Genomic DNA, 22,514 nt, shown 5'->3' with positions numbered 1-22,514 from the left:
TTTGGCAAGTGTTGCCATGCCTAAGGATTTCTCTGACTGACTGGTGAACTGAGAACACTTAATTGAACTTTGCTGTCTGTCTGCTCTTGGGAGATTATGGCTGTGCATGCGTCCCCAAGCCTGGCAGTTGGCCTAATTTAGGTTTAGGACCCATTGTATCTGGAGGCATTCAGGGCTGGCATTTGGCCAGGCCTATTTTAATTGCAGCTTCTCTCAGGCTCCTTCCTGGAGTTTTGCTTTTCTGTCTCCCCTTCAGCTCAGCTGTGTGGCTGGAGAGGGTGTAGAAGAGCAAGCCGCTCACAAAGACTCAAATCTTGGAAGGCTTACACAGCCCAACCCCTTTGGAGCAGACTAGCCACCCATGGACTCATCCCACTGGGCAAAGCTCTTGGCCCTCAGTGGATCCATTTTTCTGGGCTATGGATGGTAAGAGGAGTGAGCGCAAAAACCAAGAAGGAAAATATAGTTTTCACCCCACCTGTTCTATGAACAGTAATCCCTGCCCATGAAAAAGATTTTTGTTTGCAAAATCATGGCCTGCAGTCGGGCTTGGGTTCCTGAGCAGATTGTTTAAATCAGACTGTACATTTTACTTACCATTTTCTTTGTCAGCGGTTGAATCCTGAACCAGAGTCTACTTACTGTTGTTTTTTGATTTGCAGTATGAGAATGCTTCAGCAGACAACTGAAATTTAGATGGGAAAAAATGTTTCAAATGTTTTAAAGAAAGAGTCTTGCTTGTGAGTTGTTTCTTCATTTTCATGCTAGCCTTCAAAACTCACTTGCTGTCTAACTATAATTTTCCTTCAATTCACCTTTTATAGCAAGAGGAGACAAACTTTCATATAACTGAGCTGTAGCTTTGCAGATAGGTTATCTGCTTTGCTGCTAGTGTGTGGGGTGATGTGGGAGCATTTAGCTCAGAAGTGAACTTGACCTCATTTTTCACCTACCTTTTTCTTCAGCTATGAAACTTTCATTATGACAAATTCAAGTTGTGCACTCCTGTTTTTTTAACATATTTCATCCATTTACAATTGAAATACAAAGTCATGAATCTTAGAATCTTACATTCGAAATATTGAATACCAGAAGATGAATTAAGCAAGTTTCAGAGGAATACAGGAACATGGTGAATCCTCCTTTTTTTTTTTCTCGTACATATATATATATATATAGATATATACACACACGCACTTGGCACCGTATTTTAGAAAAACATGCATTGGCTAAATGCTTTGACATTTCTCTCTTTCCTTGAAAAAATTTAATTAGCTCAAAACAATCTAATATCCTATTGATGCTTTATTGGCAAGATAGGTTGCACAGCCTGAACAAGGCTGTGAAGAGTTTTTTTTTTTTCCAAAAGGAAACAACTATTAGAGAAACTGCTCATTTTCCACCACATTTCTTTCCTTCCTATCTGATGGTATCTGTTCTGCAGCACAGCACAGGTGCTCACAAGCACCTCTTCCAAATATAAGTATTGACTACTATTTCCAACAATAGCAAGTGCTCTCAGAAAAAGATCATGGGTTGATGGGTAATGATAGGGGATAGAAGCTAGGGAAAAGCCTATGATTAAGACTGCAATCAGATCTCCTGCCAGTGAGAATAAAATTCACTTATGCGTTGAAGTCAACAAGACTTTTTGCAGAAAAGTTACTTGGGGAGAATAATGGGAGAACGTAGCTCACAGCATCTGCTGCCATGGTACTGAAAAAGATGGTCCTGGCAGAATGAGTGGCTCATGTGGGTGACTGACTTTCCTGATCACAAATCTGATTTGTGGTGATCAATTCAACTGCATCTGATGTTGCTATTGAAATATCTGAGACAGTTTAACACTGAAAAATGCACAAAGCACATGAGCCTTAATGTTTGCCAGAAGAAACTGCTGTGATCAATCCATAAAAGAACTTTTCTTCTTGAAAGCTCTCATACCTTCCATGATTTGCCAGCCTTTTGTAACCAGTTCTCTGGAAAACACAGCTTTAAGAGAGTCTCGCCCTCCTCTGAATTCTTATTCTGAACACCCTCCATGCCGTGTCTGTTCATTACATCAGAATGCAGATGAGAGTTCTGCATTTCAGCACAGGATGTTGCAGCTGAGTTTCCCAAGTTTAGCAATGCTAATGGATGGAGCCTCTGAGCCTCACCTTGTTTGACAGTTACTGTTACATAGAGCTTTCACACGGGCCCATGGTGTTTAAATGAGACACCTAATATTTCAAGGAAATATAGAAAACAAACTGAAATATCCTGTTCTTTTCTCTTGAATATGCAGGTGCTCATTTATTTCTTTTTTATCTTCTCCTTAATAATGATGAAGAGCTTTGCATCTTTTTTGCATTTTTTTTTACATCTTTTTGACACCATGGTTTGCTTGGGGTTATTTTTTGTCAACTATGATTATTTAATTTCATCTTTTCCTTAGTGAAAATTGGCAACAATTTCTAAATTTGTCTTTTCAGAATTATCTCTGACACTCTTGTTCCAGTTTTCTTTTCTAGCAATTTTTTTCCCCCCATGATGTTTTTGTCAGCTTACTCTTGAGTCAGCAACAATATTTGCCTGCCTTCTTAAACTTATTGTTCGGAAAATATTTTAAATATTTGGATTAATTTTTCCTTTACCAGAAAAGGCTGCTTCAGATTCTTACCAAAATCAACCAGTCATAGTAAAAATACTTTTAAAAAATCCTTTTCACTTAATTTAAAAAGAGAACTAAAACCAAATTTCGTAGAAGTCTGATGGTTCCAATTTTCAAAATGAAAAATTAAAATATTTTTATTGCAACAGAGTATCTTATGACTGCTTTGTCTATTCTGCCTTTACTAGGGCTTTTTAGGTGGAAATCTTTGTACTAATTGGGGAGCAATTATATACTGTGCAGGAAATGTCATCTTGACCTTCTTGAGCCCTGGAAGTGGTTATCCTGAAACATGGGGATTAATATTTCCTGTGTTCCCTTAGTGTGTTTTACAACTTGTTATATCACAAGCTCTCAGCAGACATCTGAAATATCAGTACTACTTATCTAGCAGCTGTGAGTACAAATATTACTTCAGAGCACTAACAACTGAAAAAAGAGCAGAAGTTAAGGGAATGCTACTACTCACCCCCAGTAAAAAAAGAGTATTCTCTTCTCTTCTGTAGGGTATGACTGTGTGATCTCCTTTGCATGGTTTTCAGAGCTACAGTGCTCTTACCCTAAATTTCTCTTCATATCAAGGCACCATTTCCTCTGTTTTTTAATTTTTTTTCCTTCTATATTAAATTTGTTCAAAGAGATGCAATAGCCGAATATCTTTTCAATACAGAATACAGCATTAGTTTATATTAAAAACTTGTAGTAGTTTTACATGGTCAATTAAAATGCTCGTTAATGCCAGCTGGTCACTTTAACATTTATGTGGTTAGGATAATGAAAAGTCAGAGAGGAAAGGATGTGTCATAAAGGAAGGGATAACAGGGTTTTTTAATGATGAAAGTAATTTAACATCTGGTATCACAGAGATTATTCACTCTCCTTACCTGTTTGTCAGTGGCCTAGGAGAATGTTTGTGAAATCCTTAGAAATCCATAAAAAATGCAGTTTTGCTAGCATGAGAAGAGATTTTCCTTCTCCCCCATAGCAATTAGGGAAGTCATCATTTGTCATGCACTGGAAGTCATCTGAGAATCAACTCCAATAATTGCAAATCCATATTGGGTGCCAGGTGGACACCCTTCATTTTTCCTGCCAAATCAGTAAATAGGATTTAACTAGACCTTGTTTATTTGTCTCCTTTCCTAGATCCAGTGCTGAATTGGGTGTTCATGACCAGCATTCTCAAAATTTAAACATAGGATTATTCACTTCAGACTATGAAATGATGTCCTCTTTGATCAGAACTTCAGCTTCCTTTAAAGCAGACTGTCCATAGCACATGTGTGTTAGACAGCCTTCAGCTGTCTGAAAGAAAATCGGGAAAAGATGAGCAGAGGTCTCCTTTTTTCTTTTTAAAGAGAAAAAGCTGTAGAGAAACACAGTTGTATCAGCCAAAGAAAAGGGTTCCTAGTGTAGCTTATAATAACATCTAATGAATTACAAATGTTGTTTAATGAACTGACAGATGTTCATAAAAAAAAACCTCCTTGTATGATAAAGGTAAGTCTTATTATGAACACAAATACAGAAAGACAGCGTTGCAGGGTGGCTAAATAACAAACTGAATTTAGGACCTAAAGCAGAAGTAGAGCAGGACACAGAAGGAAAATCCAGCCCTTGGAAAATCTCGCTGGGATGTACTTTCCAAAATAAACCACCTCAAGTTGAAGGTCCCTACAAATGAATGCTTGCCTTCAGATTAAGTACTGGCCAGGATCCCATCAATTTTACTCTCGGAGCTGTACAGACAAGACATGGGAGACTGACAACTTGGCTTTCATTTTTCCTAGGCCTCTCTTTCAGCCTAGCAATTGTTGCTGTTTATGTAGCTCTGGTATGTTAATCCCATTAAAGATTTTTCTTTCCTTGACTCATATACAATTTATGGGAAACATGCCGATCTGATGCAAAGAAATTCCAAGGGTCACCTTTATTTTCAAGTCCATAAAATTCCTTGTCCAATAGGTTCAGCTAAGTATGTCCCATGTGGGCCCTATAGAAACAGAAAATGTCAAGCATTAGTATTTATTGAATTATATAATTATATATAAAATTGTAGGCATGCATTTCTATACTTACATTTAGGGTTTTGAATAAAATGAAATTTGTCCAATACATAATCAGTTTGTCTTGTCTTTGCTCTTATTGAAAGAAAGTGATTATTTGGTTATAAAGTCTATAAAAACCACTGTCTCACCCAGGGTTTTAAAATAATATTTGTCAATTATGAGGCAATGGTTGGTGATTATTTCTGTGAATGAATTTCAGTACTATCTATTCACCTCTGGACCCATACTGCAGTCTCTCTTTCCTCTCTCTTTTTTACCTTAACATGCCATTAATAAAGAATGCTATCAAACGCTTTTATCTATTCCTACTCTTCTGGAGAACATCAAAATGGTTCTGCTGCATTCACCACTGTGTGTCTGCTTTACAGAGGGTAACCTATTTTGTGATTCTCAAAAATGTGTCACTTTCTTTTAACCTCTCAGGTTCTTGTTGTTAGTACAAGGGTTCTTTTTTTACCCTGACAACACTTATTTATTTAGTACAGTTAAGCATGTTCCTTTCACTGAACATGCCATCTATCTGAGTAGATCACTCTTCATAACTAAAGATCCTTTCCCAAGGATCTCAGGTCTTCCATGAGCTGTGCTAATCAAAGGGCCAAAGACTCTTCAAAATAAGTGTTTTAATGCAAATTTTCCCCCAGGAATTATTATATTTTTATATAATATAATATATAAAAATATATATATATTTATATATAAATATATATAGAATATATATATTTACATTTTTATATTCAAAAATATTTTATATTTACATATTAATATGTAAATATTTTATATTTACATTTATATTCAAAAAAGGCCTAGATCCAGTAATTCTTGAGCCTTCTATTAATCCATATTATTCATCATTGCCGTTTCCTTGTCAGAAACTCTAAAATTTTGACATAACAGAACAATGAAGAAATTTTTGTTTTTGGAAAAATGTTTTTTGATAGTATTTTCCTCCCAGTAACTAATTCCAATCTAGAACCTGTCTACATGCATTTAGTAATTAATTAATGCCTGAGTATTGACAATCAAGGTAGGATTTGTTTTCAAGCGAGTGTTGCTTGATTCGTCACTCTCAGACCACCTTATTGTGACTTTCTTTACAACTGTTGATTAGTCTTTGCCTGCTAATATTAGATGCTTAAACATCCTGTACCATCAAGGATTATCATGCTTCATTAGTACTGTTTTTTGAACTTAATGCCAAGAAAGAGTTTGGTCATAATGGATTGTAATATCTATTTTTAGAAACATTTGAATTTGCTGCCTCGCTTACTAAAAGAATCAAGTCTGTATCTTATTAAGACACAGCTAAAGTTCAAGTTATTAACAGATTTCATATGCTTTTCCTGTGAAGGATCAGACTGTAACATTTGAGTTAGGACATTTTTTTCTGTAATGTATTTATTTGCTTATGATTTCTGTAGATGCCAGTAAATTTAGCACATCTATAGAATCAGATATCAATAAGCACTATGCCTTATCTACTGTATATGCTAGGAAATTAGGACATATTTGGCAACTATTTATAGCACTTCAAACTCCTAATTACTGTGATAACTAGCAATTATTAATAAGGTTAAGAATCCTTATATACAGGTTGTTTAGTGATGGAGAGGATAGACATAGTGTATAGAAGGATCTTCTTGCTTCCTGAAACACCAGTGAACAAATTTCCATATAAAAATGGCAGCTCTGCATGTTCTCAAGATATTTTCTGAAAAGGAAGTCTTTGAATGATTATGCGTTATTTCAATTTCTTCTCCATTTGAAGCAATGAGCCAAGTTCTAATAGTCTTAAAAAAATCACCAGCTGTGAACAGTTTGATTTGTTTATCTGGAACAACAATACCTGTAGAAATGGGGACAGAGCCTGAATTTTATGGAGCAGACTTGCTGCTGTCAAAGGGTCAAGTCCTGCAGTGCTGTAATTTTTGTGTGGCAGGTAAATGATGAATCTGTCATGACTTGTGTTTCTCACTCACTGAAGACATGTGATTTCCAGGAGTTGCCCAGTGGTGTGGGATTTTTGATAAAGGAAGGGTGCATAATACCTCTCTCCTCTTTCCCTGCCAGAGTTAAGATGATTGCTGTTTTCCTTACCCCATACCAATATTTTTAAAAGGTTGCCCTAAGCAGAAGTCAGTAGTGGAGAACAGTTGTGATGTGATGGTAGTTGCATGTGGGGTTTTTTTGTTCTCCAGCTGTGTTCCAATGTGAAGGATCACCTGTAGTGTTACATCTTCCTTCTTCTCTCTTCAGCATAACTTTTCAAACAAGCAGTCAGGAGGCCTGTTCTAGGGGTATGGCTGTGGAATGAGCATGGTATGAGTTGCACTGCAAGGTTAAATGTGTGGACAGTTACTGTGGACCAGAAAATTCATAGTAACACTTTGTCTATGTGCTCTTAACCAGAAAAAATGTTAGGTAATTAGATTTAGCCCATTTTCATTGAAATTCATTAGTACAAGCTTCTATACAGACTAATTATCCCTGCTTATTAGTCAGACTAATGCTGCACTGTCTGTCTTGTTGCTGGTACTTGAATTAATGTTTTCAGAGGATGTGTGGGTAGCTCACCTCAGGTTTGATTTGTGAGATGTAGACATACCCCCGTTATACCATTTAATAGAGCTATGCCAGGCCACCTCTGCCCCATGGAGCAAAGTAGGCAGTCACAGCTCTTCCACATGTACTGCAGGTCAGGTCAAAGTTGGTCCAAATTAGCTCTAGCAAACAGCCAGGTATACCACAAAATGTAGCATGGTACTTGGGAGTATCTAAGATGCAGCTAAAATAGGTTATAAGATTTATTTTTTCTTTGCTAAACAAAATCAAATTTTTTGCAGCTAAGATGTATATGCAGTTGTCTCTTCATGTTACTAAAAGTAGCCTTCAGCAAAATGGCTTAAAGTCTTGAAAACACATTAAAGACATTAAGGTAGTGGAAAGTGTGTTTTCTTCTTTTATAGGTGTATCTTTTGGTCAGTGCTTTAATGCAATGATTGATGAAAATGTTGTCTGTGGCTGACATCTGGGATTATTAATGGATGTAGAATCAAATTTCTTTGGCATTAGAGGAAAAGGGAGATCTGTGTCTCACAAGATAAAATGTTCAAATGGGAATGCACCTTCAGTTTAATTTTAGGTATTACACTTTAAACTTGCCACTCTAATAAATGTTGCTTTTGCTCCTATTACTTAGGTCTGTTTTACTTATGAAAATATGTAACTTGGTAATAAATAAGAACAAGAGCTTTAAATTTTCTGGCTAAAATATGAAACTTTTATATATACAAAATTTTAATCAGAGACAAAAGGGGCATAAAGTAAAAGCAAATAGGAAGTTTAGAAGGTGGCACATTACTCTGTAATTGTTACATTTGGTAGCACTCCATGAGTTAAAACTAGAGCACAGCACAAGGCTGCTATTGTGAGAAGCCAACTCAAGGATTTTTAATGCAGTAAGACAAAGGGTTCCCTTAGCTAAAAATAATCTTTTCTTTCCTCCTGCTCCTAAGCTTTTTCCTCCAGGGAGCAGAATCATTATGCTGGGTGTGCGTGCTCGGTGCATTGCAGGAGTTGCTGAGATTTATGACGTCATGGCTCTAAGCTTTCCCCTTTTGCCACAAGGTCTGCACGCGTAGCTGCTGCCCTTTGTGTCTTTCTAAAATGCCACTTTCAGGTACTAATGTGCTTTTTACCTATGTAGACGGCAGCCTTTACTGTTCTAGGTCAGTAAATTTACAAAAGGAAAGCATGGAAAAAGAAAGTGGGCTTTTTTTTTTTTTTTTTTTTTTTTTTGTTAGACAAAGCTTTCCCTTGATTTTTAGGACTTTTTAATCAAACAAAACAAAGCACACACCTCATCAAGATTTTACATGGTTCACTTGTCAGGCAGAAGTGTGCCTGGAATCCATTTCCCTGCGAGGTCAAAGATCAGCAGCGCTAAGGCAGCCAAGGGAATGATTCCCCTGTGACACTTTTGCTGTGTTTTGATGAAAGTGAAAGCCATGTGGTGCAGCCATGAAAAAGCAAACAGACTTTTTTTTTTTCTTTTTTTTTTTTTCCTCTCTGTGGCAGGGGTGAATTTTGAAGCTAAGCACAGCAGGTAGGAAGAGTCTAATATGTAAAGAGCACTGGTACACCGAGACACTAGAGCACTTATCTCTGTCTCTTTAACAGCTTGCTGCATTTCCTACACAAATCTGTGGTTTTTAAGATTCACAGTAATTTTTTTTCTCCTAAGAGCTTGGGTGTTTCTCTTCATTAATCCCACAATGGCATCAGGAGAATTGTGTATGCAACACATGGGAGGTCATAATGTGGCAAATGATGTGTATAATATGTTACTAGAAGAAGTATCACAGAATCACGGGATATGCTGAGTTGGAAGGGACCCACGAGGAAGTGGCCACGTTAACTTAAATATTCAAGTGATATATGTTGGAGTATTACCTAAGAATGGAGTTAAAAGCCAAGGTTATAATTCATCTACTATAGCTTTTTTTACTATGCCAGAAATAATGTATTACTCATATATTTGGTTATACAATTCTATTCTCCTGACAGAGTATTTCCTTTCAGTGGGTCACAAGCCTCTTACTTCCGACCCATTTGACTGTTATATGATGTTGATTCCATTGTATTGCCCCATTTTGAGGGTCATTTAATGCAAATACTTAATCTCTTATACGTACAGTTTTTATTTTGCATTTTCCTGACACTTGATGAACATGGAATTTTTATAAGATAATAAATAACAATACTGCAAAAGCCAGCTAGGAAAAAAAATATCAAGGGATTTTATGACTCAGGGAATCAGTAATGGAATACAGAGTTTTTCACCTCTAGGGCACTGATTCAAATATAACCTAGGTCATTAGTGAGCAAAAATCATTACCAGCAGCTGCTCAGTGACCTACAGAATGGGAAATGAGTTTATGGTCTCAATACAGTTTCTGCTAGATGTGTATACAGACAACACAGAAATCACAGTCAACGTTGGCCTTCTTGTTGCCATTCTCACTGAAGAAACTAAAATCCAAATAGATGCATGGAGTGACTAAATGGCTCTCACATTTGTGAGTATGAAAAGCATTTGGCTGATATAAGGAAGGAGAGAAATCCCATTGACAGCATGTTTAAGAAAATGTACAGCTGACAGTTATTGATTGAAAATCCTCTCTCCTCTAATAAGGATAGATTCCCTTTCAAGTGACTGCTGCTGTGGCCATCCAAAGGTCTTGAATTAGGCTTGTAGAGATTGCAGTCATTACCATATTATGCCACCAATGAAGCAAAGAATCGTGGGTTGAAATAACAAAGCATTAGGATTGCCAAGAGATGAATTTCAGTTTCTAAAAGTTTAGGTGGGGATTGTGCAGCAGCACAAACAATGTGGGTGGAAAAATGTTGTGGGTGGTGGGAGGGATTTCATGGCAGCTCTTTCCACATGACTGAATTAGTTATTGGCTTATCTTCTAAACCAGTTATGTGTTCTCGCCTCAGCTGATGGATGTAGGAAGAAGATAGATTTTTGCTTGGCCTTTTTATTAAGAACAAATATATGCTCAGCTTACTATCTGGTACATCTTCTCTGACAGCCCTTGCAGTCACGTAAATTTGATGAGCTCTGTAAGTCATTTCCATCTTAAACTACAGTGCAATTAAATCTTAACTGACTAAGGACTTGACATTGAGCAAATTTTCTTCTTGTGTGATTTTTATAGAGTCTGTTAAATTCTTAGTTGTGTTAAATTCTTCCTTTTTCATTTAATATTCCCAGCAAATGAATATGCAGTGTTATAAATGCTTTCATATTTTTAGACGATCGATAAATTTGTTATATTTTATGGTACGGTTCTAACTTTCTTTTAAAGAATTTTAAACCTGGTTGCACTTCAGATAAGGTTTCCTGGAATAAGAAAGACATAACTGTGCTCTTTATGCCACATTTAGTTAATTAAAGAGGTTCGTCTGGGATAAATCATCTGTGAACATGCCATGAAAACAAACAGCTGCTAGAGAGGTTCTTGACTGCATTGTTTTTAAGACTTCATGCTATTTATCTAGGTGTGATACTAAATCATTGCTGCTGGGCTAGAGACACAAAGTGCATGAAACCTTTTGCTCACTCTCAGTTTTGCAGGGAGTGGGCAAAGCAGTTATGGCTGTATGAGACCAGTGTTGTTTTAACTTGGCAACATAGTGCCTTCCTTGTGTGTAGTGCTCCAGTAACTTATCTTTATTTTACCTAAGCACATTTGGTCATACCCTGATATCCATTAACTACAACAAATAGCTTTGCAAAGTAGATTTTCATTTATATAGCCAACCCCGCCCTTGTTGAAAACTGGAAACCTTTTGCAGGGTTTCTTCTGGCTTGTTCGTCTGGGTGAGGAGCAGATTGTTCTTAATGAGCAACTCGAGTACTTAGCACTGAAACCAGGCAGTTTAGGAAGACTGCAGGATCTCAGCAAAAAGACAGAAAAGCCAGTGTGCTGCTTCATTTCCTTCATTTTTGCATGTCCCATGTTCTGGCAGTGTGAAAGCCTAAAGGCTGCCAGGCAGAATAATCATGCACCTGGTAGAATATGGGGGTGCTTATCAAGGGGAGAATTTGCAGTATGTTCTGGGGAGATCAGAACCGACCCTGCTTGGCTCGACCTGAAAATACCAATCCAGTTTATGCTGGAGATGGCATCTTCATGGAAAAGGTACATTTGGCCTACTCTGATACACTTCCTTTGTGGCTCAGATGCAAACTGAGCTACAGTTCCCAGAGATCAAGGCAAGACAAGAAGCCCCCTCAGTCAACAACCAGTGCAGGACCTGCCATCGTCTTTTCTCTGCGGTGCCATAAATAGTTTAATACAAGAATTTTAATGTAGTGCAGGGCATTTTATTGAGGTTTACCTTATCAGTCTTCTGTTAAGTAAAAGCAAAACATCAGCATCTGTTCCTGTCCTAAAAAGAAGACAATTTAAGTAGATCAGAGAGGCCCAGTTAAAGAAAATGTGACACAGTGCCTCCATTACTCCTCAGGTGAGAGCAGGGATGCAGCTCACCTGAGGCTGTGTGGGGATTTGTGAACCATTGTGGTGACAAATCCCTGTCTCCTGAATTTCAGCTGTAAGATAATCTTTGTTCCAGCTCCAGTCATGAATAAGATTGTCATCATTTTAATCTTTTTCATACATGAAATAGAAGCACTTGAAATGTGTTTTTTTCTTTATGAGGAGAATCTTGTTACATTCACTGGCTTCTCTTAGATTTAGGGCAATGTCTCTGTGGAGGCACAGTCCCACTGGTATAAACAGAAGCTATTCTTAAACTCCACTAAATTACCTTGGAGAATCTGGCTGCTTTAAACTGAAAACCCAAAATTCAGTGAAAGTTACAACAAAATTTGCTTGTGGCACCCCAAAAATGTTAATGTATTTCAGTGAATTAATTTTTCTAACTTTGGTCTGGCTCACCTCATTGTAGAAGGGAAGGAAAAACAGAAAAATGGCCAACTAAATTCTTGCAAACCTATTTTCCTGACCTCTAGGCCTGGAGCAGGAGGGAGGGGTGACACAGCTGAGGCTGCAGTCTCTGTGGCACTGTGGTGGACATGGAAGCTGCTGCATAGCACACCCTGGCTTCCTGTAGCTCTTCTGTTTGTGTGTGGGCAACATTCTCAGTCAAATGATGTGCTTTCTTCCTGACAAGCAAAAATGATTTAAAAATCCCTTTTTCTACACTTCACAAAAATTCTAATCACTTTAAGCTGATTTTTAAATGCTTTCTTAATTTGATTTTCTGGCTTGAACAGACTGGAATTTTTTTTCTACTAAAACATGGGCATTTTCACAAGTTCAAGAGGATGTTTGTTATCAAGACACGATCATGTCCAGCCTTTTTGGCACATGACTGTTTACTGCCATTGCTGCTGTATGCTTGGCTTTAATGCTTCTGTTCACTTTAACTGGCTTTTGTCCTGACTTCAGGTTATCTTTTGCTTCTTATTTTATTCTGAAATAGCTACAACAGTCAGTTCTACTGAAAGATATTTCCTAAATTGTTGTTTTTTAAGCCTCTTAAAAGGCCACTTACTCATATGGTATGCCAGGGCTGGAGCTCTTTCCAGAGCTTGTGGGGATTATTCCTAATGCTGATCCTCAAGGGGGAAATTGCAATTTATTGATTGGAGGTGTTGGAAAAACTGGAGGATCTGGTACAGAGGTACAGAAGGATTCTAATGTGCAGGTAGCATGTCTTTTTGTCTGCTGTAAAAAAAAGAAATGATATCAGGTGGATATCAAGAGAGATACTCTAAGGGGAGAGGTTGAAAAATACAGTGTGGGGCAAGAGTTGCTTCCTCTGTGCATCACTGTGATCAGCCAGCTTAGGTGAATCCAGGAGAGCAACACAGAGGTACTCACTAGTTTAGAGAAGTCCCTCATACCTTTTTAGAAAGGAGGGGGCCTGTGGCACACAGCAGGGCCCTGGCCAGGCAGCAGCAGGGCTTCAGGCTCAGCCCCTGGCTCATCCATCCCCGCTGGGCACACGAGGGCTCCCCAGCTGGCACACGTGGAACGGAGCTCCTGGGCTGCTCCCGGCTGCAGAGCCTGCTGCCACCATCCCAGCTGCTCGTGCCTGGCTCCTGCCCTGCATCCTGGGTCTCGAGTCCTGCTAGAAGGCTCTCCTCATGGCCAGCTTCTCCGGCAACCAGCCCAGCCTGGTCCCACCTCTCCTGGTGACCCTGCTCAGGAGAGCCCTGTGCTCCAGAGCTGACTGCTGCCCCATTCCATGGCCAGAGGCACAGCTGATCTGAGGCTGGGGCACTCTCCACATGCCATGGGCCCTCATTAACCATCTTGAAAGTTATGTTTTATAAGCCTGATCTTGAGTTTCTTTTAATAAATCTTTATTATTTGAAAACTCATCTAACAGGAGGTTATTGCCCTACAGACTGGTTTCAGTTGTATTAAAATATAATCCTCTTCCTTATCCAAATTGCTTTCATATCCATTTCCATTCAGATGGCCAAGGTATCGCTAGCTGGCATTTGTGCAAAAGCCTCCTTTTGCATAATAATGTTTGAGTAGGTCATGATGACTAAGCAGTTTAATCTCTCCTGTTTGTGATCTTGTTCCTCAAACCTTTGTTATATCAGGTGGATATGTTGCACTGTTTCATTTAACACATAATTAATTCTTTAAGGATTTATTTTGTTTGGGTGGTAGGACTTTTAAGGTGGTAATTCTGTGACAAGGCAGAGGTTGGTTCTAACCATTATTGGTCAATTGTGTGGTCTTTCTGCCACCTTGTGGGGAAGAATCACTAAACTGTTGAGATGAAATTGAAAAGAAGACATGAATTTTTAAATCCACATTTTTCATAAATGTGTCTAGGAGCTACTGTAGCAGAACAGAAATCATCGTTCTCTCCAAAAGTGTTATAAATTAATTAAAAAAAAAAAGTCCTGAGATCACCCCACCCTGTTAAAACCTAGACTGCTTGCAACTGTACCAAACTATTGCCACATGTTTTCTGTTCTTAGTTTTCTGTTTCCTGCGCATACCTTCATAACAGCCCACCCCTTCTGGCCTCCCCAGCTCACCCATTTTGAGTAGTATAGGTTCATAGGAGTGCAACTTCATAGCTTATTTTACAAGGGTTGCCACAGCTGTTCTTTAATTCAGTCATAGCACATCTAATTAGCCTTAGAGATGCACCAGCCTCTGTTCAGTGGCTATGGTGAATGTTAGAGAGCATCAGATGTTAATAATTTCTGTCTTCTAATTCCTGGCTGAGCCCCCAGCATCCAGCCTGGATATAGACACTGAAAGTATGCTGTTGCCAAATGCAGAACTTTTTGTCAAGGGTAGCCAAGTTATTAAAATATGAATCTTACCTGGAAGCACGATTTGTTTCAGCCAGACATGTCAGAATTTGTTAAGTGACTTTATTTAACCCTCTACTTCATATATAAAGAAATCTCTGTGCTATAGAGTGGAAGTAGAAAGTTCGAACTGTTGCAGCTGTGTGCATTACAGATCTTCAATGAACCAGGAGGTAAAATCTTTACAGATTCCTGGCATTTGACAGTCACTCATGAATTGTGACTTCTTGATTGACGGTCAAATTTCCTTCTCTTCCTTCTCTGCTGCGTAAAGGACAGAAAATCCAGCTTTGCCTCTTCCATGTTTTAGGACTTCAAAGAAATGGAGAATATTAATTTTGTTCACTCTACTTCCATTTTGTGTGATCAATGATCATGTGAATGCTTTAAACTAGATAAAAAACCCCTCTGATTTTAGACTATTTACAGAGGTGAACTATTCAAACAGAAGATTTTTGTCACCTACTATTAGAATGATGAATGTAACCAAAATCTGAGTTCCTTTTGTGCTGGGTCCTCTACACCTATGTACTACCCAGAGGGTGATGAGACACTGGAACAGGTTGCCCAGAGCAGCTATGGCTGCCCTGTCCCTGGCAGTGCTCAGGGTCAGGCTGGGTGGGGCCCTGGGTGACCTGGTCTGCTGGGTGGTGTCCCTGCCTGTGCTGGGGGGTGGAACAAGAGCATCTTTAAGGTCTCTTCCAACCAAAGCCCTCCTATGATGGCTCTGTGAAAGGTCACCCAGGCATATTCTGGTCTGATCAAGTGGTAGGGCAGTAGAGATACACAAAGGGAAAAGTGCCATGAGCTCATTACTGAGTGTTCTGCATCATATGGAATGGATGATTGGTGCTGCAGAGAGATAATTGTGAATACTTATGTGAAAAGAAGGGGCTATTGGAATGAGCAGGATTCATCATCTGCGCAGGAATATCTATGCCTCTGAAGCCTCCCAAGTTCATGAAGACAGTGTGCATCAAAACTCAAAAAAAAATTCAGATTTCTTCCAATCAAATTCTGTAAACATTCATAGTCTTCCATATGAGTACTTCTATGGATTAAAACAAAAAAAATCAATTTAATCGCATTTATGTTTTTCTATCTAGATTACCAATTATTACAGTTTCTCAATTATTTTATTATTCTTTCTATTTTCATTATTTAATTATATTTCTCAACAGCAGCATTGCATTTTTCATAGAAGACAATATAATTTTATATTTTACTGGTTTGTCTTTCTTTTCTTCTACAGCTCTGCAGAGAAAAACTAATACATGAGCTCTATTATTTTTTTTAATTTGTTTTTTTCCCCCCGGTAAGAACAAATGCTAGAATATAGATGTTGGTGGTAGAAATATCTGTATGTTGGTTTTGATTAACTGCATAATTCCAGCCTACAAAGATGTCTTTCCCAGTACACTGGGCCGATGTCCTGACTCATCCTTGCTCTGGATAGCAGAAATCTACTGTAATTTCCTCCAGGATCTGTAGCAAGTGACCAACATTTTGTGTTTCCCAAAAGCATTCTACATTTTCAGTTTGGCAGTTCTTAGTTCACTTGGCTTTCTTCTTACTTTACACTGCCAGATGTAGCAAAGAACACAGTCCCTAGCTTTTTCTTGAATTTTATCATAGTATTTAAATGCAGGTTGTGAACATAAGCATATCAGAGAATAGAAATATAGTTGGTTACCAAGCTGTGTCTTACTGTATTTTTGACTCAATGTAAGCCAAAGCAGTACAGCACAGAAAAGCACAATATGGGTAGTGGTAGGATCTCTGTGTCACCTCATTCTGCTTTTTATAGAAGAGAGGAGGCAGATTTGTTGTGCTCTAAGTAGCTTTCAGTGTAGTGCTAGCAATCTTGGCTCTCAGTCAGCAGAAATCACCTGGACTTTTTTTGTTGCTGAGAATGAGTATTACAACATGAAATAGCCTTAAGTACTGTGTCTGTTAATTAATCATAATTATTCTATTGTGCTGTGGAGGATTACTTCTGAGGTAAGAAGCTGGATGCTCTTTCTGTGTTAGCTGAGCCCTGGAAAGTTTGATTGGAAAGAGATTTGGAGGGGGCTGTGTGAGGGAGGCAGACATAAAAGCTGGAGAAGAAGGGAATCCCCACTTCCCCAGAGGGACTGGCTTTATGCTATGGCTGTCTGGCCTGTAGGAACTTCTGTCAGCTCCTCGAGTGTTTCTTCCTTTGAAACATAAATCCAAATGCTGAGACTCAGGTTAGCTCTGTGTAGACAATGATATTGAAGTAGTTATCTGTGCTTAAGAAAGAAAAAAAAATAACCTGTTTTTAACTCCTTGGATCTATAGTGAAAATTCTGTGTAGTCCCTGCCCAAGTGCCTCAAGCAAAGATAATTTTCCTAAGAAGGAAACTGCTTCAACAGAGGTAGCAACCTCTTTCTCAGTGCCTGTGTCACCAGAAGAGAAATTTTGTTTTGTCTGTGTAAATAAAGACAGGTTATCACTGAAGAAAATATGCTCTAGGCATCTTCTGAGTCGGCAAAGTTGAGTCTTAATTTAGTATGTGCGCAGCTCAGCCAAATACTTAAAAAAATACTTAGCAAATTCAGAAAAGATGAGTTATTAATTATTTTCCATTTACTCTTCCTGCTAAAAAATTTTACATTGCTATCTTTTAATTTAAAGAATTAATTACAACACATGCCCTTTTAATGTGAAAAATAAATTCTATTTTAAATGTAAACCTACAAATAAAGGATTCCATTAATTTGAAATTCATGCTTGAGCCAACTAAAGTAATTTATTGCTCTCATATGACATATGATCTGGAAACTCTGAGAATTTTAATATACACCTTATGCAGAAAAATCTAGGCAAGGTAAAAAAAATGTTTTCACTCCTCAATCACCTTCACCCTTTTATTTTTTATTTCAGAGGGCAAGAAATTCTTCCTTGAGAGAACATACTGTGGGTTTGGGGCTTGTTGTTTTCCCCATATGTGAAGAGGTCAAATACCAGAATGTGATTGAGCCTGGAGGGCAGTGACTGAATTAAATGAAGTAGTAGTTACTGAATAAAACCTTTTGAGACAAATATATACACATATAATGTGTGTGTGTATATATGTATGTCTATATTACATATACTTACATTTATAAAAGCTGTTTCATAGTGCAACTCAGAAACGCCATTCTGAAGAGTCAGATAAAGTGGTAGTTGAACTATGGGTCACAATTTTGGCAGGACCTCTGATAGGTTTTAACTTCTTTTCCCAAAGAGAAGGTCAGGTATAAAGAATATTCAGCACCATTTAGAATTCTAAATAGTCAAGTCAGCCTGCAGTGTAGGGTTTGACAACTGAAGATTTTTTGTTGCAGATCAATTTCATCTCAATGACTGTCATGTTCTGTTGCACTATGATAAGCTGTAGGTGAGCCATCCTGTGTAGGCTAAAACCTGCACTCAGGTGGTCCCACAGGTTCATTCAATTTGCTAACATGAGGAAAAAAAAATTAAAAAATTCAACAAGAGGAAAAAAAATCAATTGAACTGAGATGGGTTTTTTGCAACTATTTCAATCTAATGCCCTTAGTAAGCTCTAGCAGGTATCACATCCCATGGTGACTCGCTTTCACTCTTCTGTGCAGAAGCTTAAAGCAGAGCTAAGCTCTGCTGAGATGTGCAATCTATGGCCAACCAGTTCCATCTTGTCCCCTGTTAGTAGCATGCAGCCTTTTGCAAATGAAGCTAAGAAAAGTCTTACAGCTAGCAGGATTTTCCCAACTTCCCCTGCAAAATCTGTGTAGAAAAGAATGCACATATGCTTCCCTGTCTTTGAGCCAAATGGTGTTGTGAGATGATGTTCAGAGCCTTATTATCTCAGAGGTTCCATACAATGATATGATTCATGAAATGATGGAATGTCTTTTGAAAGCACTGGAAACAGGCTGACACCTCCCATTGAAACCGTCGGAACATGGCTGCTTGGTCTCTCTGAACCAGGAAATGCTCGGAGGGCTGGAGGCAGTGTGAATCAGGCTGACATTCCTGTGGCCAAGGCTCAGGCAGCAGTATCTAGGGTAACTTGATTGTCAGACTGGTTAAAATCCAGAAAAGAAAACAAAAGCAGTGAACAAATATTTGAAATAACAGTGAATTTAGACATACACATTTCCCCATCGCACTCAAATACGTCAAAAGGTTTATGCTGTTAAACCTTGCCTTCTTCTCATCCTCAGCCTGTGACAACTCTTAATTTCACCCTAGACCACTGCTGCTAAACCACTGTAGCTTAAATCTGAGTTCAGTTTCTTGAGACATTTTAGTCAAAACTCTGCATGGCCCATTTGAACTCAGAGGGTCCAAAACTGGGCTGCTTTCTATGTCATCTACTGTTTTAATCCTATCTTGTTGAGGCAGGCTGCTTTCAAGAATAAAAGGGGGCTATGTAACTGTGGAACAAAGAGGATGATTCTCTTCTGTTTTAACAGGGGCAACTTTGCAAGAAAGGCAGAAGGGAAGTTCTACTCCTTCCCCCCACTATTAGCTAGCTACCACACTGCTTCTCACTGTTCCATCGGTTCCTCATTGTTGCACTGCTGTTTCCTCATTCACATCAAGTCAGAGACAGACAATGACACTACCATCAGGGTATGCAGCATATGTAGTGTGGGTTTTTAAAATTTTGTTGTGTCATTTCTCTACTTACTATTCCCATGTAGACAAAACAAACCCCAAACAAACCAGCTTCTTCACTGGGAGGGTGGAGTAGCACTGGAGCAGGTTACGCAGTCTGGGAGAGCTTCATCCTTGGACGGTTTCAAGACTTGGCAGCAAAACTGACTGACCTGATCTGGTGCTGGCAACAGCCCAACATTATCCTGGCCATGAGTTGGACCAAACCCCTTGAGAAGTTCTTTCCAACTCTAATTTCTATGATTGATCCATCCTCTGCAGCCATGGGCTGCAAAATCTTGGAGGGCTATTACCCATTGTGAAGGAAGAATTCAGTTCTCATCTTTCACAGTCAAGTTGAGTCTTCTGCAGGAGTAATGTGCATGTCTGTTCTTGCCTTGCAGTATGATTACTCAAGCACCCCTGCTTTTATGGATTTTCTTTTCTTTCTTTTATTTCTTTCCCTTTTTTTTTTTTTAATTTACATTTTTGTTTCTTTATAAAATAAGGGTAAAAAAACAGAGAGGAACCAGTGTTGCTATTTTCACAGATGAGTAGCTACAGAAAAAATAGATGGAGTAGAAACCCACATTACACCAGAACCTTCTGCAGACTCAGTGTTCATACTCCTGTGCCTATCTGTTGCTTTTGTGCCAATTTGGATGGTGACTAAGCATACTTCCAGGAAGAGAAGATGATGTATTGAAATGGGCATGAATTTTCATTTTCCTGGCAAGACCTGGTTAAACATACCATGTCACTCATCCCTCTGGGAGAGAGCATAGATCCTTAATTAGCCAGGAAATAACATCAGCAATGTACCCAAAGATACTTCTGGGATATCTCTTTCAAAATTCTGATATAACATTTACAGGAGGATTCCTGGAATAACTCCCTCTTCTCTTTCAGTGTTTCTGAAATGGCCTCTAGATAATGTTCTGTTATTTTTGTATCTTACAAAAATATAGCTTGAAAATAATTTTTTGAAAGATTGAAAGCTTACTGTCATAAATTGCCCTAGGATATGGGACCTATGGATTTCTCTTTACATTTTACAGTATTTTTTCTCTAATGTGCTTTACAATGAGTATATAACCTTCTGTCTGTGTTCCAGAGCAACCAAATGTTATGGGAGAGTCTAGCTTATTTGGGGATTGTTCATTAAATTATGCTTCTTTATGGATGTTAAAATTAGCTCTTGGCAATATTAATGAACACATTTAAATCTTATTGCACCAAAAAACTGCCTTCAGATAGGGAAACACATAATCTTTGTTCCCTTTGCCGTCTTTTCTGTGTCTGTATACATCTTCAGGTTACAAGAGTTGAAGAGGCAAATATTTTGGTAGTTCTGTGTTCTGCTACTGATTCGATTAGTGATTTCAAAGAGCACCCTGTAAAATATAGACTTCTGAAAAAAAATTTCACAAAATATCTGAGAAGTCAAATATTCTTGCTATTTTAATAATACCAGTAAGCAGTTAATATTTAGGAAAAGGTAGATGACAGACATTGAAACAAATTATTCTTTCATTCCCAATTGCACTAATATGATTGACATATATTTTAAAATAACATCTCTAATAAGGAGAGTTTCTGAACAGACATTATAAAACACATTCAAGGTTTAATTTTACTGAAGAACATGACAGTCATTTCTAGCTGTTGGGAGCCAGCAAAGAATCTTCAGTGCACTGCCAACAAAGCTATTCCCTCAGCAGGTAAAACAGGGTGGTTGGTAGAGTATTTGAGCACTTTCAAGCAGAACCATCAGCAATGATCAGACTTGAATGAGGAAATTATGAATCACATGTGTTCTTCCTGCTTGTGGAGAAAAGTGACCAGAATTTCCATGCCAAGGAGGAGAGACAGATGGGCTGTGGGCTCCCTTCCAGTAGAGGAGACATTGACTTTGGCTTCAATATCCTTATTAGACTAGGGTGAGCACTTGCTGGTGCTAGTCTCTCAGAAATAAGTAAAGTATTTAAGTTGGCTTGGTTGGTGTTTTTATGTTTGTTTTATATTTTTGTTTGATTATTTGTTTTATTTCTACAGTACTGAGCTCAGGCTTGTATTGAATTAATTATGAAGTCCACAAGATCTCATTCCTGACTTATAATGAACACTTCAGCACCTACCACTGTATTTGCAAATTAGGATAATTTTTCCTACGTATGTTATTTCACAATGCTAGTTTACTGAAATTTATCTGCCATTTTAATGCACCACCACTTGTGTAACTTCTTTGTGTGCCTTTTCAGAGCAGCCCTTGTCCTTACTGGACCAAATTTGAATTACCAACACAACACTCCACCTCACCCACTGTCAGAAATCCCCTGGTGATGTCTCTCTATTGACATCCCTTTTATTCTAACCTCTCCTTCATATATTCAGTCTAAAAATTGCTTTTTGTTTCCTGGCTGTTTATTATTCTTGAGAGCCTATGGTAAGTCACTTTGTTGAGTACCTTTTGGAAATCCACAGAGTATTTTTGATTGGTGATGTACTTTCTCCGTGCCTATAAAGTGGTGTCTTTAAGTAGCCAGTCTCTAGGCCTGCCTGCAATATTTAGGTCTTAAATTCCTCATACAGTTTCTTTTTAAGAAGCTGTCTATACAGGACCTTCTTGAAATTGATTCAGTTATGTGGATTGTTTCTCTTGTAAGAATAGGGTTTTTTATAAGTTACAGAAAAATTCTTGATTGTGACTTTGAAATAGGTGTCATGTGCTACTCGGAAGTAATATTAATTTGATAGTGTATTTTTATTCCATGCCACTAACTATTCCCACTTGTCCCATATATTATATTTATCCACTTTTCTGCTTCTTTTTGCAGATAATCACTGTATTGCTTCTATCCAGTGCCCTTCTCTGCTCTGAAGTACCAGCTTTGTTTTCTTCTATTTCAGCTATAGGGGTTTTTTTGAAAACTTTTTTTTTTTAGCTCATGCATATCTTTGAAATTCTTTTGTAATGTTTATAAGGAAAGACTAATTTTCCAGCTTTGTGAAGTTGACCTAATGAGAATATGTCTTTTCCCAACTTCACTTCTAGTAATGATCAGCTTGAAGAGCTGCTGGTACCTTGCCTTAAAACCTGCACAATGCATAGAAAAAAATAATGGAGTCTTAAGATGATATTTTTATGAAATTGTGAAAAAGTTCTTCAGAGCTTATGAGAAGCTTAGCCAAACAAATGTATGCTAGTGAGCTATCTGTTCTGAAGGGTTTTTAAGGATGAAGTTTTTGTGCATAAAA

The 22,514-nt window shown here is 38.1% G+C and overlaps 1 protein-coding gene across 5 annotated transcripts in view; it reads left to right on the top strand.

Moving 5' to 3' along the window:
* The window catches only part of AKAP6 (A-kinase anchoring protein 6), a 294,626-nt gene that overhangs the window by 5,116 nt on the left and 266,996 nt on the right, over positions 1 to 22,514 (top strand). Inside the window, exon 2 of one of the 5 annotated variants that reach the window (XM_064423997.1) lies at positions 8,800 to 8,827. The exons of the other annotated variants lie outside the window; for them this stretch is intronic. The gene's annotated coding sequence lies outside the window, so the exon portion shown is untranslated. The remainder of the gene's footprint in view (positions 1 to 8,799; positions 8,828 to 22,514) is intronic. 5 annotated transcript variants of the gene reach the window in all.

This window comes from Passer domesticus, chromosome 6 (assembly GCF_036417665.1).
Source record: "Passer domesticus isolate bPasDom1 chromosome 6, bPasDom1.hap1, whole genome shotgun sequence".
NCBI lineage: Eukaryota > Metazoa > Chordata > Aves > Passeriformes > Passeridae > Passer > Passer domesticus.
The sequence above is the reverse complement of the archived record's forward strand: the minus strand, read 5'-3'. Positions and strand labels throughout refer to the sequence as shown.